The sequence below is a fragment of the Nelumbo nucifera genome, chromosome 1 (assembly GCF_055504915.1).
Source record: "Nelumbo nucifera cultivar China Antique chromosome 1, China Antique-T2T, whole genome shotgun sequence".
NCBI classification, from domain to species: domain Eukaryota; kingdom Viridiplantae; phylum Streptophyta; class Magnoliopsida; order Proteales; family Nelumbonaceae; genus Nelumbo; species Nelumbo nucifera.
In genome coordinates, this window is record NC_142649.1 from 122,039,171 (window position 1) to 122,062,354 (window position 23,184).

The following is a 23,184-nucleotide window of genomic DNA, read 5'->3' on the forward strand; positions in this document are numbered from 1 at the left end:
AATTTATTATGCATGGATTTAATTAATAAAATTTAAAGATGAGAAAAAATAAAGATGCATTTAATATATGATTCAATAAAGGTGAATGCAAATTAATACCTTAAGTGTTGGATTTAATGAGAGCAAATTGAATGCATTGAATATCTTATAATTGTCTCTTTTCAACTTATTTAATGTTAATAATTGATTTCCCTTTTTGCCCTCATTTTTTATCAATAAATTTAAATATGGAAGGACAAATATTGTCTTCAAAAAACTCCAGAAATATTAATGAGACTTTTCATACTTGTTAAAGTAGTATAGATAGGAGTGTAAATGGATCGAATTCGAATCGACTCAAGCAATATTCGAATTTGAATCCAATTAAAAAATTTGATATCCGAATTTGATTCGCTATCCAACGAATATTGAAAATTAATATTTGAATTTGAATCCAATTAAATATTCGAGTATTCGATTTGAATTTGACTAATTAATTATTTTAGGTAATTAATAAATATATAAAATAAATATTTTATTTATATAAAGTATATAAATATGTAAATTATTTATAATTTAATTATTATATATAAATTATATAAAAATATTTAAAAATTTTATATAATATATATAAATTAAATAATCGGTCGAATTCAGATATTTGTCGAATCGAACAGATCATATCCGAATTCAAATCCGATTAACTGTTTGGTATGAATAGGATATCCGAATTTGACCAATTAGATATTCGAATTATCCAAATTCGATTCGATTATGTCAAATCTCGAATTCAAAATCAAATTTTTGAATGCTATTGACACCCCTAAGTATAGATATAAGAGAGTAATTATATGGAACTATTAAGTGCTATTAACTATAAATATCTAATATATGCAACACATCCTAAAACTAGAGAGTTACTTCTTAAGACAATTGACTATTATTTTCTCAAGAAGATCATTTCAAATTTGGTTATTTGGACTCTTAAATAAAATTTCCCTTCCTCCCATACATATTTATCTACTTAAATTAAATGTTATTTTCTCAAGAGAATTATTTTAAAATTGATTATTTCCACTCTCAAATAAAAGCTTTTTTTCCTTCAATATATATCTATCAACTTAAATTGTAGTTACCTCCACTTTCATAAAAGTTAGGGGTGGTTATCTCCACTAAAAAAGTAAAAATAAAAATTCATTTCAATTGATGTAAAATTCATAAAGTGGGTTGTTATTTAGGTTCCGTTTTATTCATATTTACCTAGATAAGTATGTTTACTTGAGCAAGTGTTTCATAGGTAAAACTTGCCTGAATTAAGTGAGATTCCAATGTTTTTTTTTTTTTATCAACACGAGGTTCCAATGTTATGTGTGATACAAGTTAATTAGCTGGGAAAAGAGGGGCAGGAGAGAGAAAGCATTACCGGTGCATGGATAAGTTGCTTAGCCACCTTGTAGGAGGAGGTAGTTGACACTCTCCAGTATCTTCAGTTACTGTGGGACCCAATATGATGGCAAATTAACATGGGGATCGTGGTCAATTTATTGGTTGAATAATTTATCCCCTGCTAAATACCGGCAAACAAATGGGGCCTTAAAAATAAAATCTGATTTAATCTCTTAAATTAAACAACAAATCTATACATAAAAGTCAAATAAAATAATAACGTAAATTTACAACCTAAAAAAATAGATGTCAAACAAATTTTATGAATACATAAATAAAAAATAGAATATTGGTCTCGTACTTGGTATGGGGATCATTTTCTTGTAGATGTTGATAGTAATGTTTGCGGCACTTCCTTGCAATGCCTAATAAGCGTTTATTATTTCCTTAAAAGACAAAGAAAAAGGATAAATTGCATATTAACATATTAGCACCTTAAAACGTGCATTGTAGTACCTAAATTCTTGAAAATTGCCATTTTAAGTCCCATTCAAGGGCGGAACCAAGTATATTCATGAGTGGTCTTTGGCCCCTCCAAACTTTTTTGTTAAAAACTTAAAACTAATATATATATATATATATATATATATATATCTTGAACTTTCAAATACAACTTGTGTAGTTGTATATGCCTTGTTGACCGGCCCCACATAACATAAAGAGGATGAGTGTTAGTGTACTATTTAAAATCGTTGATAACTCATTCCAAATACTTTCAAAATATCAATTTTGCCCTTATATTTTCAAAACATTAGGAATTCTCTTTTCTAGTTGAAACCATATTTCCTCCTACCTATCCTCTTCAATCTCGTGACTAAACAAAGAATACCAATAAACAGGTAACTAAAACAAGGCTACCCAATTCTGAACTGCACATGGAGATTATTGCATAGTTGAGAAACCCACTTTTCCTAAGGAAAGAATTAAAGATACTTGATATTGTTATAATCAAGGTTCAAAATATCGATATGCCCGATATATCGGTAGGGGCATATCAGGCAAATCGATACCATTTTGTTTATTTTTTTTCGAAACTGGTTTAGGGGGGCAAGTTTAGGTCTCCTCCACCCCCTAAACCGGTTAGACCTCTGATACACCCACTATAGGGGCGTATTAGAGGGGTCCTGGATCGATACGTATTGGTCAATACGGGCCAATACATGTCAATACTTTAAACCTTGGTTATAATTAAACATTGTGAAATGGATGGCTGGATCAAGTATCGGGAATGGCTACAGTTAGGTAAGACTGTAGATCCATATAGCTATCATTCAAGGGAAGCAGGAGGAAGGTTGGACTCATGGGAATGTTAGTCTATTCAATGGAAGGTTGGTCACAATGGGAAAATGAAAATACTTGGAGAAGAAATTGAAGGGGTTAGACTAAGTTTCTCCTTTTGAGATCGAGTATTCCTTTTTTTTTTCTTTTTTATTTTTTGCATATAGAAGTCAAAAACATTATCAAAAAGCCACAAAACATTTGGTGAAAAACACTTTTTTGTGCTTTTCACAAAAAAAAAAAGCTGAAAACAACTTCTAACTTGCATTTTGGAGAAACCTTTTATTTATAAGTAAAAATCCCATTTAAGAATGTCAAACCAAATGCTCAATAGCTTAATAAGCCTTTATTCAAAAAGTGCTTATCTAAAAGCTTATACCTGCCTTGATAACTCTTTATTTTGATGCCATAAGTGCATTATTTCAGGGGTATTTTAGGTTTTAGAATAGTCAAAATGTGTCATTTTCCTATTTAAATTCAATATTGTGAACTCTGAGGATCCATGTGCAAATCCTAGAGAAAACTGGGGAAGTTTCAGGGCTGAAATATAGTTTTTTGGGAAGCTGGTGTGAATTCCAACTGAGAGATGGGATGTTTCTATGAAAAACTGGGAACAGGAGGGCGCCTTCTATCTGCAAAACCTAGATAGGCGCCCCTTCTACTGTATTAGCATACTCCCCTCTCCTTAGCAAACCCTAAAGAGCCTCCCCACTCATTCTTTTCACCTCTAACAAACCCTACCTGCCCTAGGCTATCAAATCTCCACCCTTCACTCTCTCCTAACCTTTAATCTCAACCATCCAAACCTTAGTAGCCCCTCATTACCCTTAGATCTCTCCTTATACAACATCCTAGCCTTACACCTCACTCCTTAAACCTCAACCAATCACCTTAGGGCGCCACATCACACTAACCAATCACATTTCTCCATTCTAGGTGCCCAAATCTTAGCCCTACATAATATTAGGCGCCCTCTCCTTCTCTTCTCAACCTTAGGATCACCTTAGAACAATCCTAACTCTCCATTCTCAACCTTAGGGCACCCATATCTACAAAAGCCCAACTATTGCCCCTTTTTTTCTCTCTAATCCTAGTTTTGTCCACCCTTCTCTATAATAAGGGCCCCAAGGGCCCTGGAGAAGGAGTTGGTCAGTTCACCCAATTCATAAGGCTAAAGTTTCTTGAGGAGTTCAAGGGTTGTAGAAGGAAATGATGCCTAGATCTTGTTAGGAGGGGTTCTTGCAAACAGTCTAGCCAATTTGCAACTATCGCCACTGGATTTGATCAACCATCATTTTCATTTTATTTATTTTCTTTTATGTTATTTTTATTCCAACAATCTTTTAGTTTTAATTTTTGTTCATTTGTGTGTTTTGCATACCTGAATTTGTCTAATTCAAGGCTAAGGTGTCTTGAGGGGTTCAAGGGATGAACGGAGGGAGAAAGCTTGTATTTCATCTTCCCGGACAGTTACCACCACTAGATCCGAATTTTGGATCACTTTTATTTGTTTCTTTTGTTGATTTCAATGTTCCTTAATTTCTAAACATTAATTATTGTTTGGTCTAATTCCAAACCTTTAATTTCAGCATTAATAAATATTATTTTTTTGTTCATTTGTGTGTTTTGCATACCTGAATTTGTCTAATTCAAGGCTAAGGTGTCTTGAGGGGTTCAAGGGATGAACGGAGGGAGAAAGCTTGTATTTCATCTTCCCGGACAGTTACCACCACTAGATCCGAATTTTGGATCACTTTTATTTGTTTCTTTTGTTGATTTCAATGTTCCTTAATTTCTAAACATTAATTATTGTTTGGTCTAATTCCAAACCTTTAATTTCAGCATTAATAAATATTATTTTTTTATTTAATGCTAATCCTAGATACACTTTCCTTTTATTTGTCCAGAACAAAAAATAATAATTTTTATTCTTGTTTCCTTGTGGGTTCGACCCCTTCCTCACCACGTACTACGTTGTTTAAGGTTACATGAGGATTGGAAAAATTTATAAATTATTAAATTGGTATTCTGAAGTGGTTAACGATATGTTTCCGGACACACCAAGTTTTTGGCATCGTTGTTGGGGAAGCAATGGAGAAAATTTTTTATTTGTTTTGTCCAGATCTATTTCATTATTTTTTTTATTTTCATTTGATTACTTGATCTATAATCTCATTTTAATTCTTATTTCTCTTTGATTTTGCAGGACGTAATAGCAAAATGTGGGGTACCGGAGCATTGTCGAACTGTTGAAGTAAAGAGAATAGAAGAGAAATTAGGATTGCAATTCAGGTGTAGTTGTCCAAATTTATTCTTGTTATTTTTTGTTTTATTTTCAAAATCTTTTTGGTAAAATAGTGTTTTCAAATTCTTAGTTAGTTATTATTATTTATTTCTTGATAGATCCGATTTATTTTTTTTAGGATTATTTTTTGTTTTGTTCTTAGATCTATTTTTCTTTGTTTTAATATCTTGAGCGAAATAGACTTTTGTTTAGGATTGTTAGGTTCTATTTTTTTTTTTTTTTTTTAGATTAGAAACTCAATTTATTTTATTTTATATTTATTGTCGCATACTCTTTTTTGTTATTTTCTGTTTAATCCTTAGAGTAGCGATTTCCCTTGTTAGTATTTATTTTTGTAGTTGTTAATTCTTTTTTTAGCATAATTAATCCTTTTATTTTTGGTTTACTGTAATTATTTGTTGCTTTATTTAATTGCCCCTTTAATTAATTAGTTATTTAATTGATTAATTAATTGTTGATTAGAAGATTATTCAAATTTTCAAATTGGAGTTTAAATTTTAATTTTAATTCAAATCTGAATTTGAAATTGAATTTGAGTTAAAATTTAAAATTTAAATTTTGAATTTCATAAAAAAACTAAGAAAATAAATAAATTAAAAAAATTAATTAAATTTTTTGCATTTGCATTCCAACATTTAGGGTTTGATATGTTCTAGAGCATGCTTCATATAGGATTATTTAATTACTAAAATTATTTTGTTAGTTGTTAATGTGTTTGGGTTTTTCATTTTTAATTGCTCCTTTTGCTGAATTAATTTGTTTTATTATTTTATTTTATTGTTGAATTGCATATTAGAGATAATTGTTCATGCATTGTAACTAGTTGCATTTATTTTGCTTATTGTGTTTTTTTCGTTAATCCATTTAAGGGCAATCCAATTTAAATAAGATAAGGTGGGGATTTCATCACCCTTCCTTGGCTCAAAAACCACAATCCTTTCACATGCGATTCACCCTAAACCTTAATTTAAAATTTGGATAACAAGATCCTTTAGGGACCCCCACACATTTGGTTCAAAAGTGTGTTGAATTTTAGGGAAGCTTGTGATTACTTTCCATAACCGGAGGTTGGTGTCTAAGGAAAGAAGTTAGCCGGCTAAGCCTAAGTGGGTTTTGTAGTTACTTAATTAAGTCCTTGCGAGAGCTCACAAGGGGAGCCTCCCACATCCCCACCTCTTACCTAGTTAAGCAAAGGAAGTGGTGTAATTCCAAGTGAACCTAAGAGAATTCACAATAGTTGAACCACTAATTTAGGAAACCTTAAGTCAGCCCGTAGGTTGTGTGTTTGAATTGCTTGCATTTTTTTTTAAATTTAAAAATTCAAATTTGAATTTAAATTTCAAAATATAAATTTGAATTTAAATTTCAAATTTCAAAAAAGAGAATTAAAAATAAAAAAAATAAAATGAATTCAATGGCCAGAATTTGTGGAATGAGAAACTACTTCCAACCTAAGCCACGAATAAATTGGAACCATGTGTCTCAACAACTAGATAAGATTAATGGGATGACCCAAAGACTTAATCAAGTCCTTGCATTTTGTTAACAATTAATCCATACCCAAGCTTGTCATCCAACCCAACATGTTCCATCAATACAAGCCCAACCCATCATGTTAGCCAATGCCCTGTGGTGGGCCCATGTGAACCAGTCATTTTAGAGCAAGTACATGTAGCTAATGGATTTTTTCAACCCAATGCTAACCCATTCTTTCGTCCATACCCTAGGTGGAAAAATTAGCCCAACTTCGCTTATTGGGCCCAAGCCCAAGAAACCACCCTGCTAGATGTGCATTCTCAATGGTCCGAAGCCTAGACTCATTATGAGTATAACGATTACCCTGGGACTCAACCGACTCAACCATGTCCTCAGCCCAATCAAACCGATTTGCCTAATGATATGTTTCTACAGCTCCAACAACTAATCTTAGCTCAGCAACAGTCAATCTTAAGATTAGAGAGCCAAGTAATTCAGCTCATGGAAGTTAACTTGCAGTGGGAGAATGGTTCAATGCTTAGTCAGCCGGTTGTCAACCCTAGAACCGAACCCCTATGTCTTCCCCAACACCTTATGACTTCTAATGTCCAACACTTAGAAAATGCTGGAGAAATTTTGTCTCGTCAAAGTGGAGAAAAGTTTGAAGACTGGTATGAGTTTGGAAGTCCTTCTACCTACCAAAACCAGAATTGTTGTACAATAAATGTAAATAGAAACCCAGAGAAACTGGTCCGGTTACAGCGGATGGCCTGACGAAGGAAGCTAATGTTTTAATAAAGTCTCCACACCCATTACGGTCTTGGCCTAGTGTTGAGCCTCTCCCAGAGCTAAAGAGTGAACCACCTGTACCTTCTCTTGAATCTCCTCCGCAACTAGAATTAAAACCCTTACCAGACACCCTTAAGTATGTGTTTCTAGGACCCGACCAAACACTATCAGTAATTATAGCAGCCGATTTAACCCCTATACAAGAAAAGAAACTGATTGATGTCTTAAAAGAGTATAGGGGTGTCATTGGTTGGTCGGTGGTTGACCTGAAAGGGATTAGTCCGTCCATTTGTATGCACCATATTTATACGAAGGAGGGTACCAAACCGAATAGGGAAATGCAAAGGCGGTTGAACCCAAATATGAAAGAAGTGGTCAAGCAAGAAGTAGTCAAGTGGTTGGATGCGGATATTATCTACCCAATTTCCGATAGCAGTTGGGTAAGTCCTACGCAAGTGGTGCCTAACAAGGGTGGACTCACCGTGGTCACTAGTGATCATGGTGAAGTGATCCCCACCCGGCTTACAACGAGATGGCAAGTATGCATCAACTTCAAGAAACTCAATGCAGTCACGAAAAAAGACCACTTGCCTCTACCCTTTATTGACCAGATTTTGGAAAAACTTGCAGGGCAGAAATATTTCTGCTTCTTAGATGGATATTCTAGGTATAACCAAGTAGCCATTTACTCTGAAGACCAAGAGAAAACTACTTTCACCTGTCCATATGGCACCTTTTCCTTCTAAAAAATGTCGTTTGGATTATGTAATGCACCAACAACCTTCTAGAAGTGTATGATGGAAATTTTCTTGGAAATGGTAGGTGACTTTCTGGAAATATTTATAGATGATTTATCTGTCTTCGGGGATTTTTTTGAAACTTGTCTCAAACACTTACCAAAAGTTCTTTAACGATGCATCGAGACAAACTTGGTACTCAATTGGGAGAATAGTCACTCCATGGTCCAAGAGGGTATTGTCTTAGGCCACATAGTTTCCAAACGAGGGATCATAAGGAAAAAGTTGACCTAATCTCTAAACTTCCACCTCCCACCCCTGTCAAGAAAATCCGCTCATTTCTCGGACACACTGGTTTGTATCGTAGGTTCATTAAGGACTTTTCCAAGATTTCTAGGCCTGTGTGCAATCTTTTGGCGAAGGATGTCCCATTTAATTTCGGCGAGGCTTGTTTTAAGGCTTTTGATTATCTAAAAGAGGCACTAACCAAAGCCCTAATTCTTCAACCTCCCGACTGGTCATTGCCCTTTGATATAATGTGTGATGCCTCTGACTACGCCATCGGAGCAGTTTTGGGACAAAGGGTGAATAAATGTTCTATGGTAGTATATTATGCTAGCCGCACCCTATCTAAGGCTCAGTTGAATTCCACCACTACCGAGAAAGAATTGTTAGCTATAGTATTTGCTCTGGAAAAGTTTTGTCCATACCTATTGGGCACCAAAGTTGTTGTATATTCTAATCACTCGGCCTTAAGACATTTGTTGTCTAAGAAAAAGCGCAAACCTAGGCTCATCAGATGGATCATTCTTTTGCAAGAATTTGACATTGAGATTCAGGATAAAAAGGGCTCTGAAAATGTAGTAGCTGATCATCTGTCCAGAATTCAAATTGAAAAGAGAGAGCCTGTGCATGACTATTCCTTTCCAGATGACCGCCTCTTGGCGGTTTCCCATAGTACATCCCCGTGGTTTGCTCATATTGTCAACTATTTAGCGATAGGTAAAATTCTTGAGGGGTGGTCCAAGAAAGAGAAGGGCAAATTCTTCTCGTAGCTCAAATATTATTTATAGGAAGACCCTAAGCTATTCCATATCTGTTCAGATCAAGAAATCCGAAAATGTGTCCCCGAGTCTAAATACCAAAGTATCATTAATTTTTGTCACACTCTTGCTTATTATGGAGGGTACTTTTCGGGGAAGAAAACGACGGCCAAAGTAATGCAAAGTGGTTTTTATTGGCCAAATTTATTTAAGGATGCCCATGTTTTTAGTAAAACTTGTCTAAAATGTCAAGGTATCGGGAATATGTCCCGTAGAGACATGATGCCACTTAACCCTATTCTAGCTATAGAAACCTTTGATGTTTGGGGTATTGATTTCATGGGACCATTCCCGCCATCATCTGGTTACGAATACATTTTGGTGGTCGTTGATTATGTATCAAAATGGATTGAGGCGGTGGCAACTCGAACCAATGATCACAAAGTCATCATGAAATTTGTTCAAAAGAATATTTTCTCTAAGTTTGGGTGTCCACGGGCAATCATCAGTGATGGGGGATCGCACTTTACTAATGCGCAATTCCGTCCTTTGCTCCGCAAATACGGAATCACCCATAAGATAGCAACCCCCTACCATTCCCAAAAAAATGATCAAGTGGAAGTGTCCAATAGGGAAATTAAAAGTATTCTGCAAAGGTCCATTAGGCCCGATTGAAAAGATTGGTCTGACAGACTGGACGATGCACTTTGGGCTTATCGGACTGCCTACAAAACTCCCATTGGAATGTCTCCTTATAGGCTGGTTTTTGGTAAAGCATGTTACATTCTCGTCGAATTAGAACATCGGGCTTATTGGGCCATTAGAAAGTTCAATCTAGATTTAGGCCAAGCTAGATCCCACCGAGCCTTGCAATTAAGTGAACTAGAGGAAATGTGCAATGAGGCCTACGAAAGCTCGTGCATTTATAAAGCCAAAACAAAAGCCTTCCATGATAAAAATATTTCAAGAAAAACTTTTGAACCGAATCAAAAGGTCTGGCTTTTTAATTCTAGGCTGTGTTTGTTCCCTGGCAAATTAAAGTCTAGGTGGGACGGGTCGTTTATTGTGGAAAAAGTGTTTTCGTATGGTGTAGTTAAAATTATTGATCCAAAGAAAGGAAGCATATTCAAAGTCGATGGTCAAAGACTTAAACTATATGTGAAAGGAGTCTCTGAGTGGAAAGATTGAGAAGATAGGCTTAAGTGATCTATAGATAATGGCGCCTGGCTGAAGACATTAAACTTAGCGCTAGTTGGGAGGCAACCCAACGTAGTTTTCAGTTGTTTTTTTTAGGATTAGAGTTTTTGTTTCTTTTCTTGATTTGAGACCAATTAGCACACCTTGAACCCCCTGGGAAAACCCTATTGATTGTTCCCTTTGACCCAAGTCCCTTTGCAACATTCTAGTTATGCCATTAGGGACAATGGCACTTAAGTTGGGGGGTGAGGAAAGAGAGAGAAAAATCGAAAATAATAATAATAATAATAATAATAATAATAATAAGAGCTAAGCCTTTCGAAATGCAGAACTAAAAATTTTATTGAGAATTTTTTAAGTTTTTCCATTAAAAGAGATTCCCAAACAAAAAAAGTTGAGGAAACTGATAAAAAAATATTGAATTTTGTAGAAATTTGTAGCAAGTGATAAGAGTCAAAAGTGGTCTTATTGAAAGAATGGTAGGATCCATCTAATGGACGCCATAAAGATTGCTGAATGGGTGGGCGAATTTCAAAAATTTTCTTACCTTCTTCCAATTGGGAATCGTATTCTCTAAATTTAGAATACAATATTCAAGGATCCTACTTGAACCATAATGGAATCAGATCTGAACCAAAAGGGAAGGGAGGAATTATACCTGATCCAGAGAAGCAGTATCTCCCAAAGTTGGTGTTCACGCCCAAAGAGGAAACCAAGATTCGCTCCTGCTGAAGATGACACAGCTATATGTGGAACGGAACCAGCAGAGTGCGTCCTACACATTGGATCCTTCGCAAGAATCCTCTAGAAACTCTGAGCACCAAATCTTTTTCAGTCTTTTCAGTAAAACTGATGTCAAGAACCAATTTCTTGATTTCTTTCTACTTCAAAGATCGAACTTGAAAGAAAGAATGGCGGCGACTGGAGGAGAACTCCTGAAGTGAAGATTGCTGAATTTTCTTCTCTTCTTTCTAGAGTGTGTATGAGATCCAATCTCAATTCACATGATGATTTCCTGCACAAACCCTAGGTTTGAAATCTGATTATTCTCTCTCTCTTAGGGTTTATCCTCTTTTCTTCTAGATTAAGAAACCTCCTAATTAGGAGTTATCCCAATCCAAATCAATATTTGGATAGGGGATGATCTTAATCCTATCTGCAGATTAAGTTAGCTTACTCCTGAACTTATCAGAAGGTTACCAGATTCAAATATGATTTGAATTTGGTCTCCTAGAGTGGATAAGGTTAAAGGCACAATCCTTTTGCTAACTTTAATCCCAGATTCGCCCCATAGATGGGTGATCATATCAGCCCAGCTCGAAATGGGCTTTTGGCCCATTAAGTTTATATGCTCACTTAACTTCTTAACCTGGTGCCTAGTTGGCTCTCTTTGTATGGCGTGGGACCCAAGCATTGATTTACACACCAGCCACATGGGTTCGGCCCAGCCTTTATTACAAAGCCTAGCCGAATTCACTGAGAAGCCCAGTGAACCCCTTGAGCCCATCATATGGACCCTATGGGCCCAACACTTACATTAAGTGGTCCCTGGGCCAAGCCATCTTATAAAAACCCAGGGACTGTGGGCAGGTGCAAGATTAGCCCATCAGGTACTATCCTAAATGGTCTTACACTTAACCTCTCAGCCCTTAATGATCAAGCACTGCCCGACAAGAGAGGACCTCCCTCGGCTGCAAGGAACAGTGCTGCACTCTCCACTCACATGGATCCCGGGAATTAAAACCATTTGCAAACATTTTGAAACCGTATATATATATACACATATAATATAAATTTTGCAAAAACAAAATTCCAACGATTGAAATCAACTGCCAGCAGTTTGGTTTCCATCAGAGAGAGTGCATTTCCGATCATTACATTTGTCCAACAAAGGAGCTGATCCTGTCACTTTGATCACCCACTCAGATGAATTCTCAGACTGCCCCAACATGCCCAGGTTTTGACCCCCGCTAAGGATCTCACTGATTTGCATATCAAAGACAGCCCGATCCGACACCTAGTGAAATATCATAATCGAGTCTAGGGGTCAGGTGTAACTTTCCAGTTTTGCCCATCTGTCTCCAAGGTCCAGGGCAATACTGGAAATCTAGTCCGGTTTAAGGATTCGAGTAATCCCATACTGCATGTGCCTTGGGTCTTACCCTGGTGGTCGAGACAGGCCATCCCAACACTTGGCGGCACACCAGTATCAGCCTTGGTAGGATAAATCTCCCTAGACTTATCTAATGGCTGTGAACATTTAAAACTAACACGTGTCTCATTAAGTGTCCAGTTTTAGGGTCTTACACAGAATTATACCAAACAACATGAATCAAGCATGCACTTTATTTATTTACACTAAATATCAAAAGTACATCAAATCGGATTGAAACTAAGGGCATACAAAACTGTCTAACACTTATTTGAATATTGTCGAAATCGTTCAGAAATTAGAAAATACTTCCAAGTTTGCCCCTGGCAGGATAAGAAGAGAAAGATTGAGAAATTAGACAAAAAATTCTTCAAGTCATTAGAGACAATGAACTATCCTGAACAGTGTTTGCAAGAAAAAAATAGAATAAAATGTCAATGGACACCCTAGACTTAGTAACCGAGTCTCTTCACCTCAATCAAGTGTCGCAATTCGCGTCAAACGAAAAAGGGAATGCCAAAGGCAATCACCTAACACTTAGTAATCGGGTTTTTTCACCTAAGGCAAGTGTTGAGATTCACGTCAAATGGTGTAATGTAGCAATAAAAATAAGTGTGCGTCTCAAAGTTCAAGGGTAGAAATCCATTGTCAGAAATGGTAAGAAGAATACCTGTCTGATTTTGAAATCTATCTCAAATTTTCTTGACAAACTGCAAATGGAAGAGTATACAAGATTTTTAAGCTAAGTTTCTGTAATATTCAAAGCAAGACAGTTTTACCCCTTAAGCCTAATATTGATCTATGCAAAGTTTGAGAATTTTGGAATCAACATACTTAGCTAATTTTGTTAGGGATGACTTTGCAATGGGAATGATCTCTTTACTTGTTGTAATTTTAAGGCTACATTGCTAAGGGACTAGCAATGGTTAAGTTGGGGGTGTGATAACTCTGTATTTTGATGCCTTAAGGGCATTATTTTAGGAGTATTTTAAGCCTTAAAATAGTCAAAATGTGTCATTTTCCTAATTAAATTTAAAATTGTGACCTCTGAGAACCCCTATGCAAATCCTGGAGAAAATTGGGGAAGTTTCAAGGTTAAAATGCAGTTTTTTGGGAAGTTGGTATGAATTCCATCTGAGAAAGGGGGTCTTTCTGTGAAAAACTGAGCATAGGAGGACGCCTCCTATCTACGAAACCTAAATAGACACCCCTTCTATTGTATTAGCATACTCCCCTTTCTTTAGCAAACCCCAGGGTGCCTCCCCACTCATTGTTTTCACCTCTAACAAACCCTAGCCACCCTAGGATATCAAATCTCCACCCTCCATTCTCTCCTAACCTCTAATCTCAACCATCCAAGCCTTAGCAGCCCCTCATACCTTTAGATATCTCCCCCCTCATACCTTTAGATCTCTCTCTATACAACATCTTAGCCTTACACCTCACTCCTTTAACCTTAACCAATCACCTTAGGGCGTCACATCACACCAACCAATCACATATCTCCATTTTGGGCGCCCAAATCTCAGTCGTACATAGGATCACCTTAGAACAGTCCTAACCCTCCATTCTCAACCCTAGGGCGCCCATATCTCTGCAAAAGCCCAGCTGCCGCCCCTCTCTTTCTCTCTAACCCCAGTTTTGTCCACCATTCTCTATAAAAAGGACCCCAAGGGCCCTCGAGAATGGGTTGGTCAATTCACTCAGTTCACAAGGCTAAGGTTTCTTGAGAAGTTCAAGGGTTGTAGAAGGGAAGGATGCCCAAATCTTGTCAGGAGGGGTTTCTACAAGCAAATCAGCCACTCTGTAACTACCGCCACTAGATTTGATCAGCCATCCTTTTCATTTTCTTTATTTTCTTTTATGTTATTTTTATTTCAGCAATATTTTAGATTTAATTTCTGTTCGTTTATGTGTTTTGCAGATTTGAATTCATCTGGTTTAATGCTAAGGTGTCTCGAGGGGTTCAAGGGATGAACGGAGGGAGAAAGCTTGCATTTCATCTTCCTGGATAGCTACTACCACAAGATCCGAGTTTTGGATCACTTTTATTTGTTTCTTTTGTTGATTTCAGTGGTCCTAAATTTCTGAACATTAATTATTGTCTTGTCTAATTCCGAACATTTAAATTCAGCATTAATAAATTTTATTTCTTATTTGTCTAGAACAAAAAATAATAATTTTCATTCTTGCTCCCCTGTGGGTTCGACCCCATCCTCACCATGTACTATGTTGTTTAAGGTTACGTGAGGATTAGAAAAATTTATAAATTATTAATCTGGTTTTCCATAGTGGTTAATGACACACTTCTAGACACACCACCCCCCCAAAAAAGGCCTTATTAGCTTATCCCAAGTGCATCAAAGAAAATGAACTAGCTTAGCTAAATCTTTAGCTCAGCCCTCCCAAAGCTAACACTAAAACAAATAGGAATCAAACTAGAAAAATTAAACAAAAAGTGTTTTTAAATTTAAAACAATTATTGGTTTGTCCATATGACTCCATATTTTATTAAATTAGTTATAAAAAGTGATGTAGTATTGTGGTCACAATACAAAATGATCTTTTTATCATAAATTGAGAAAATGCTACACAAGATGGGGATGGGGGCCAAAAATTGCAAAAAACAAAGGATAAATTTCTTAAACTACCACTAAGGTTTAGGAAATTGACTAATTATACCCCTGCTGTTTCAATATTATCTTAAAGTACCCCTACTATTTATGACAATTGGCTAAATCTTCCTTACTGTTAGTGGCCGTTAACAAAATGATTAAAAAGACTATTTTGCCCATCACTCTTCTTTAAATTTTCAAATGAAACTTTTTTCTCATAGAGGTTTATCTTCCTTACCATCGGTGTCTTAAAGTACTCATCTGATTCTTCTTCATCTTCCTTAGTCCATCTTTGCCACCCAGGTCCAGAAACTGGATTCCTTGATCTGAGTACCTCATTTGGTTCTGCTATTGGCAGTCACCAAAAACAACATAAGGATGAAGACAAACCTTTAATGCTGATCTTGACTTCATGGATTCTTGGTGTGTTCGGAAGCATGTCGTTAGCCACTTCGGATCACCAGTTTTAATATTTATAAATTTCTTCGATTCTCAAACAACTATATACGTAATTAATGGGTGAGAACAGGTCGAATCCACAAGGAAACAAGGAAAAGATTAATATACACTCAAATCTAGACAAGAGAACACAAGAGGGAAATGCAAAAATATAAAAATTAATTAAATTAAATTGAGAAAAATATAGAATTCGAACGGTATTGAAAGTTAAAAGTGCAGAAACATAAATAAATAAAGGAAACGAAATAAAAATCTGTAATCTGATCAGAGGTACCAGTCTCCAGATATTTCCTTTGAAAGAACAGAAATTAAAACTAAAATAAAGTAAAAGTGGTTGGGATTCGATTCCAGAGGTGGCGGTAGTGGTGTTGGCGAACTACAAGTAGAAACCCCTCCTCTTGCCTGGGTGTCCTCCTCTTCCTCTACCCTTGAACTTCTCAAGATCAGCCTTCCGCCTTACATAGGGGCAAAATCCAATCATTTCTCAAGAGTCATTGGGTCCTTTTTATAGAGAATGGTGGATACAACTGGGATTAGAGAGAAAGAGGGGGTGACAGTTGGGTTTTAGCAAAGATATGGGCACCCTAGGGTTTCTAATGGAGGGTTAGGATGGTTCTAAGGTGATCCTAAGGCTGAGAAGAAAAAGGAGAAGGCACCCAATATTATGTAAGGTTGAGATTTAATGGCTAAAGGCTGAATGGTGAAGATTAGAAGTTAGGTGACTCCTAGGGTTAGAATGCTAAAAAGAGAGTGACCTAGACTAGATGGTGGAGATTAGAAGGAATGAAAGGTGATGATTTAGCAGTTAGGAGCGGCTAGGGTTTGTTAAGAGTGAAAAGAATGGGTTAAAAGGTGCCCTAGGGTTTTCTAAGGCATGAGGAGCATGCTAATACAGTAGGAGGGGCGCCAAATTGGGTTTAGCAGCTAGGAGGCATCCTCCTACTTTTAGTTTTTCACAAAAACACCCCCTCTCTCAGCTGAATTTCACATGAGTTTCCCAAAATCTGCATTTTAGCCATAAAAACTTCCCAGTTTTTCTCAGAATTTGCACAGACGTCCTCAGATGCCACAACATTGCATTTATTGGGAAAATGGCACATCTTGACTATTCTAAGGCTGAAAATACCCTTGAATTGATGCCCTTAAGGCATCAAAATGTAAAGTTATCAATTCTACAATCAAAGGAGTCATTAATGGAATCTAACATGTTTCTTCCTATTCTAAAAACCCAACGATCATGCTGACAGCCTCATCAACTTTGGTGTCTCCTAACGACGATTCCACAAAGAAGATGAGTAGAGCTCTATCAGAGACTAACCTTTGGGAGCTTACTAGGTTGTCTTTGATTTTAGTGGGAATCAAATGGTGGAAAGGGGTGTTGCTGTTGTTGGTCAGCTATTGGACGGAGATAAGACTCGCGAGAGTCCTAGAACTTTATGTTACAGGAGAGTCCCGGATCTGTATGTACCTGTATAGTTAGGAAGTTTTTTTGTTTTGTTTTTCTTTTTGGATTAGGAATTTGTTTTTAGAAAGTTTTGGGAAGCAAGGAACTCCATCGTTTGTATATAAATATCATAAGGTATCAATGGGAAAGACACAACTTTGGCTTCCAAAATTTGTCATGGTATCAGAGCCAGGTTGGGAGAAATTTCAGGAGAAACAGACCATATGCTCTAAGGAGATTCTATATCCTTCAGAGGTGAAGCAAACTCTGGCGCCAGTTCGGGTTTAACCGGAGGAGGACACCCGATGGGAGAAGTTGTAGGATAAATGAACCCAAGATCGTCGGGAGAGCTTATTCCTGCAGAGAAACTGATAGCAAGAATCCCGTCCAATCCATGCGCGGCAATATTAGGCCCAAGATAAATGTTCGGAGACGAGATCCGAACTCCATCAACAGTAACGTCAGAGGAAAAAATTCGCTGCGGTGTTACACGACTGTTGGCAATGGAAAGAATGTAGTCAGGGAGAAGCGTTTCAAGAGAAACACCAGTAGACAAATTGCAAAGATCAAAGATTGTCATACGATAGGGAGCTATATGATATTGAAGTGTCTTGACGTAATTGATGGCCTCTGATGACAAATCGAGTGAAAAGAGACGTTTTTCGGTGGGAGCGAAGAGGGTGATGGAGTCGCCTGCGAGGAGATGGTACCTCCCAATCTAACAGATTTGATGCGCATAAATAGCAGCAGAACCAACACCTTTATTCACAGCGGGTATTGATGATCGGTCACCATGGCTACCAACAACGATAGGAACGATGAGAGCTCGAGTAAGTTTGTTGGACCCTCTGGCGGATGTGACCGAGGTACGACAAAGGCTCATACTGCTCAGTCATCAGCGGGGCATGAGGTGGCTGCTAATGCAGTTGTGACTGATGAAGACAGGACCGGACTGAACGGACTTAATGACGAGCAATGGCAGACTCTTGTAAGCATGCTTAATGCTTACAAAACGAGGACTAATGAAAAACTCTTTGCTAAGAATTACTCCATTGAATGGATTATTGACTCTGGGGCATCACATCACATGATAGGGAATTTAAATGTGCTCGCCGACACCTATGATGTTGCACCTTGTCTTGTTAGCTTACCCAACGGTGCGCACACCGAGGCCGTGAAAGAAGGCACTATTGAACTTGGAAATAATTTTAAATTGATGCATGTATTATATGTCCCAAAGCTCAATTGGAATTTATTGTCAGTAGGTTGGTTATTTCGTGACACAGATTGTATTGTGACGTTTACTAATAAGTTGTGTGTGATACAGGACCACCTCTCGAGGACTCTGATCGGTGTGGGTGAACAGCTTGATGGGGTCTATGTCTTCAAGGGTGTGGCCGGTTCGTGCTTACAAGACAGATGGAATTGGATCATGCGATTTGTGGCATCGGAGATTGGGACACCCTTCTTATCAAACGGTTAGTCTGCTTCTTAATATTAGTAATAATAAGAACAAAACCTGTGATGTTTGTTTAAAGGCAAAGCAAAATAGAGATGTTTTTATTCAAAGCGGCAATAAAACGACCGATTGTTTTGCATTGATTCATCGTGACTTATGGGGTGCTTATAGAGTACCTGCATCTTGCGGTGCTGTATATTTTTTGACAATTGTTGATGATTATTCTCGAGCGGTTTGGATTTATTTGCTGGCTGAGAAAAGTGAAATTGGTCGAACACTCAAAAATTTTTGTGCAATGATTGAACGACAATTTAATAAGATGGTTATGGTGGTGAGAAGTGATAATGAAACAGAGTTTAAATCCTTGAAATCATATTTTAACAAGCAAGGGATTTTATTTCAGACTTCCTGTGTTGGAACATCACAACAAAATGGTCGTGTGGAGAGAAAGCATCGTCATATCTTGAATGTGACCAGAGCACTCAGGTTTCAAGCACATCTTTTGATCAATTTCTGGGGTGAGTGTGTTTTGACCGCAGGATACTTGATTAAGCGGACACCTTCGACCCTTCTTGGTGGTAAAACACCTTACGAGATGCTGTTTGGACAAAGTCCTTATAAACATCTCAAAGTTTTTGGTTGCTTATGTTTTTCGCATACTCGGGACCGTGGCAAATTTGCCGCTAGGAGTAGGAAATGCGTCTTTGTTGGGTATCCTTTTGGGAAAAAGGGATGCAAATTATAAGATCTTGAGTCTGGTGATTACTTCGTCTCATGAGACGTGGTGTTTAGTGAGGCCGAGTTTCCCTCTGCCACTCCGGAACATCAACCCTCAATAACCAGTCCTCCCGTAGCCAAAGAAAATGTTGGGTTGCCTTGGGCCACTCCTCCTAACATGGTATCTAAGTCACTTCATATATAAAAGTTAGGGGGAGTGACACGATCAATGAAGAAGGACATTAGAACACAGGTAATGATGAGGAGGCAGGTCCTCTTGATGAGACAAGGAGCCATACAGATTGCAGAAATAATGAAACTCCAGTTGCTCCTTAGACCACCATGGAGTTATTAGGTCACGAACATCGAGAAAAGCACCCCCCCCCAGCTATTTACAGGACTTTGTCACACACTCTGCTCATCATTTAGACCCCTCCGTTGTTTCTCCCACATCATCTCAGTCCTCAGGTACTCCTTATCCCATAACTCATTATGTGACGTATGATAATTTTTCTGTGAAACATAGACATTTCTTGGCAGCTGTTACTGCAGGCTGAGAATCTACTCGTTTCTCTAAGGCAATGACTGATGCTCGGTGGCACGAGACTATGCGCCAAGAGATACAGGCTTTGGAAGACAATGGGACATAGACCTTGGAAGACCTCCCACCTAGAAAAAAGGCAATCGGGTGTAAATGGGTCTACAAAATCAAGTACAACTCTGATGGATCCATTGAAAGATTTAAAGCACGGTTGGTAGTCCTGGGCAACACTCAAGTTGAAGGTCTTGATTACAACGAGACCTTTGCCCCAATGGCTAAAATGGTCACAGTTCAAACCTTCTTAGCAGTTGTTGCGGCCCAACATTGGGAATTGCATCAGATGGATGTCCACAATGCTTTTCTGCATGGTGATCTCCATGAGGAAGTCTATATGAAACCTCCTCCAGGTTTTTCGGCCTCCAGGACTGGAAAGGTATGCAAACTCCGGAAATCTTTGTATGGTCTACGGCAAGCCCCCCGGAACTGGTTCTCTAAGTTAGGTGCTGCCTTGAAAACTTTTGGGTTTGAATAGTCCTATTCCGATTATTCCTTATTTACATATCGCAAGAATGAGCTTGTCTTGCACATCCTGGTTTATGTTGATGACTCAATCGTTGGTGGGAATAACCTGGAGTTCATACACACATTTAAACAGTATATGAATCGGTGTTTTCACATGAAGGACTTGGGTGTTCTTAAATATTTTTTGGGCATCGAAGTGACTTGCAGATCATCGGGGATATTTCTTTGCCAAAGAAAATATGCACTTGATATTATTACAGAAATTGGCTTATTGGGGTCCAAACCTTCTCCCTTTCCTATTACTCAGAATCATAAACTTGCCCTTGCTGACGGAGCACTCCTGGATGACCCTGAACGATATTGACGTCTTGTGGGCCGGTTGATTTATTTAACCATTACACAGCCGGAGCTCAGTTATTGCATCCATGTCCTGGCTCAATTTATGCAGTGTCCTCGTGTTGATCATTGGGATGTGGCATTACATGTGGTTCGTTATCTGAAAGGATGTCCTAGTCAAGGAATATTTTTGCGCTCTAATAGTGATCTGCAATTGTATGTCTATTGTGATTCCGACTGGGCGAGTTGTCCTCTAACTCGTCGCTCTCTTACTGGGTATTTTGTCATGTTAGGACATTCCTCCATCTCCTGGAAGACTAAGAAACAACATACTATCTCCCATTCCTTTGCTGACCGGTCAATGGCTACTACCAGTTGTGAGTTGAAGTGGCTAAAAGGTCTGCTATCGTCTTTGGGTATATCTCATCCTCAGCCTATATGCTTGTTTTGTGACAATCAAGCTGCTCTGCACATTGCTGCGAACCCTGTTTTCCATGAGTGAACCAAACATATTGAAGTTGATTGTCATTTCATTCGCAATGAGCTCCAAGCTGACACTATTGCACCTGCCTATGTACGTACCGGTGAACAATTTGCCGACATTTTCACCAAGGCTCTCGGACAAAAATAATTTGATTCTTTCCTTCCCAAGTTGAGCATTCGCAATCCTCATGCACCACCTTGAGGGAGAGTATTGGACGGAGATAAGACTCGCGAGAGTCCCAAATCTGTATGTTATAGGAGAGTCTTGGATCTGTATGTTACCTGTATAGTTAGGAAGTTTTTTTGTTTTGTTTTTCTTTTTGGATTAGGAATTTGTTTCTAGAAAGTTTTGGGGAGCAAGGAACTCCATCGTTTGTATATAAATATCATAAGGTATCAATGGGAAAAATACACCTTTGGCTTCCGAAATTTGTCATCGGCCCTACCAAATCTAGAAGGAAAATCAAAGCCATCCAAATTCATATGGTAGGGTTGGATGACACATCGAGATCGAGTCATCATTGCGTGTTAACACCTTTCTAATGGGAACCTTCACTTTTCGATTTCCCAGTAATCTCCATGAGTAATTAATGGATGGGAACATCTCCTGATCTCCTTCAGTTGCTCTTGACAAAATTTGATCACATGTTAACGCTCATACCTAGCTCAGTAGTTTATTGACAAACCATATCACTTGCTTGGATGGGCTCAATGTTCTCCTTGATCGGCAATGGAATACAAGGTCCAAGAAGAACTTCCTTTGCAATGTTGGTGGAAATTTTGCCTTCCGAGGTCGATGAGATACGGTCTTTGGACGAAGGGCTTCTGTTGTAGGTTACTAGCAAGGACCGAAAGCTTCTAGAGGGCTTGGCAAAGGACATAAAGCCAACATTGTGGTGGAAAAAAATGGCAATGGAAGGTACAAGATGGTGCAGGAGGTGGTGGCAAGTGCAAAGGGATATTTTCTCGGGGAGAAATAGTGGGTGTGGGTTGCAACGGTGGGTGGTGGAATAGAGGAGGGTAGACCAAGGAAGAAGAAGAAGGAGAAGAAGAGAAAGAAGAAGGGGAAGGATAGAGAGAGAGAAGAGCGACCTGATGGAGGAAAAACTGATGTTATTGTGAGTTGTAGTGGCGGGTGGAGTAGAGGAGGGCAGATCAAGGAAGGAGGAGAAGAAGAGAAAGAAGAAGGGGAAGAATAGGGAGAGGGAGAGAGAGAGAGAGCAATTCAGTGAGGGGAGATTACAATGGCAGTGAAGAAATTCCGGTAGGGCTTGCTTGACGGAAGACCTTGCTCCAGCATGTGGTTCAATTGACTCGATCTGTTTGTCTTGCTGCAACAGGTGGTTCAATTGACTTAGTCTCAATCTGTTTGTTTGAAGAAAGCAACATCCACTGGGAAATGATGAATAAATCGAGAGAGACTGATCTTTAAAGGGGGAAACAATGTGCAAACACACTAGAGCAGCAACGAATCTCCCTTGTTCTCTTTTTCCTATGTGTTTTAGTTGGACCAAGCGACGGATCTCCCTGTCTAGGTTAAAGGAGAGAAAGAGGGAAAAAGGAGCTAGAGAGAGAAAGAGGGGAGGTCGATGGGTAAAAGAGAGAGAAAGAGGGGGAGGGGAGGTGGAGGGTAAAATGAAAGAGGGGAGAGGAGGTGGAGGGTAAAATTGGGTTTTTAAAAAAATTATATGTCATGTCTTATGCATGACAAGATGTTAATCGCGATTCACATATTTAATATATTTGAAAAACTTTTTGTAAAATTTAGCATGTCTTATGCATGACAAGATGTTAATTTGTTGTTTTTAGCCTCAATTCTCAAGGTATATATATATAATCACTTATAGGAGCTACTGATAGGTTCCTTTAAATAACTTCACTTCTAACCCTATCATTTCTAATATTTTTTCCATTCATCCCTCTTAGCGTATGCCTTTTTTGCTACACTCATTTTGTGGACGTGTTTTTTTGACTGTCCAATACTCTAGACTTAGAATTTTTTTTCATAGAATTTTCCTTTTAATCTACGTGGTATTCACCTATCACATAAAACTATATGCACCCCTCCATTTTTCCCATCTTATTCTAATTCTATAGATAACATCCTCCTCGATCTCTCCCATTGTTATGAAACCAAGGTAGTTATCCCTAGGTCTTTAATTCTTTGTTTTTTTTTTTTTTTTTTGGAAGGCCTAGATAAATGTAC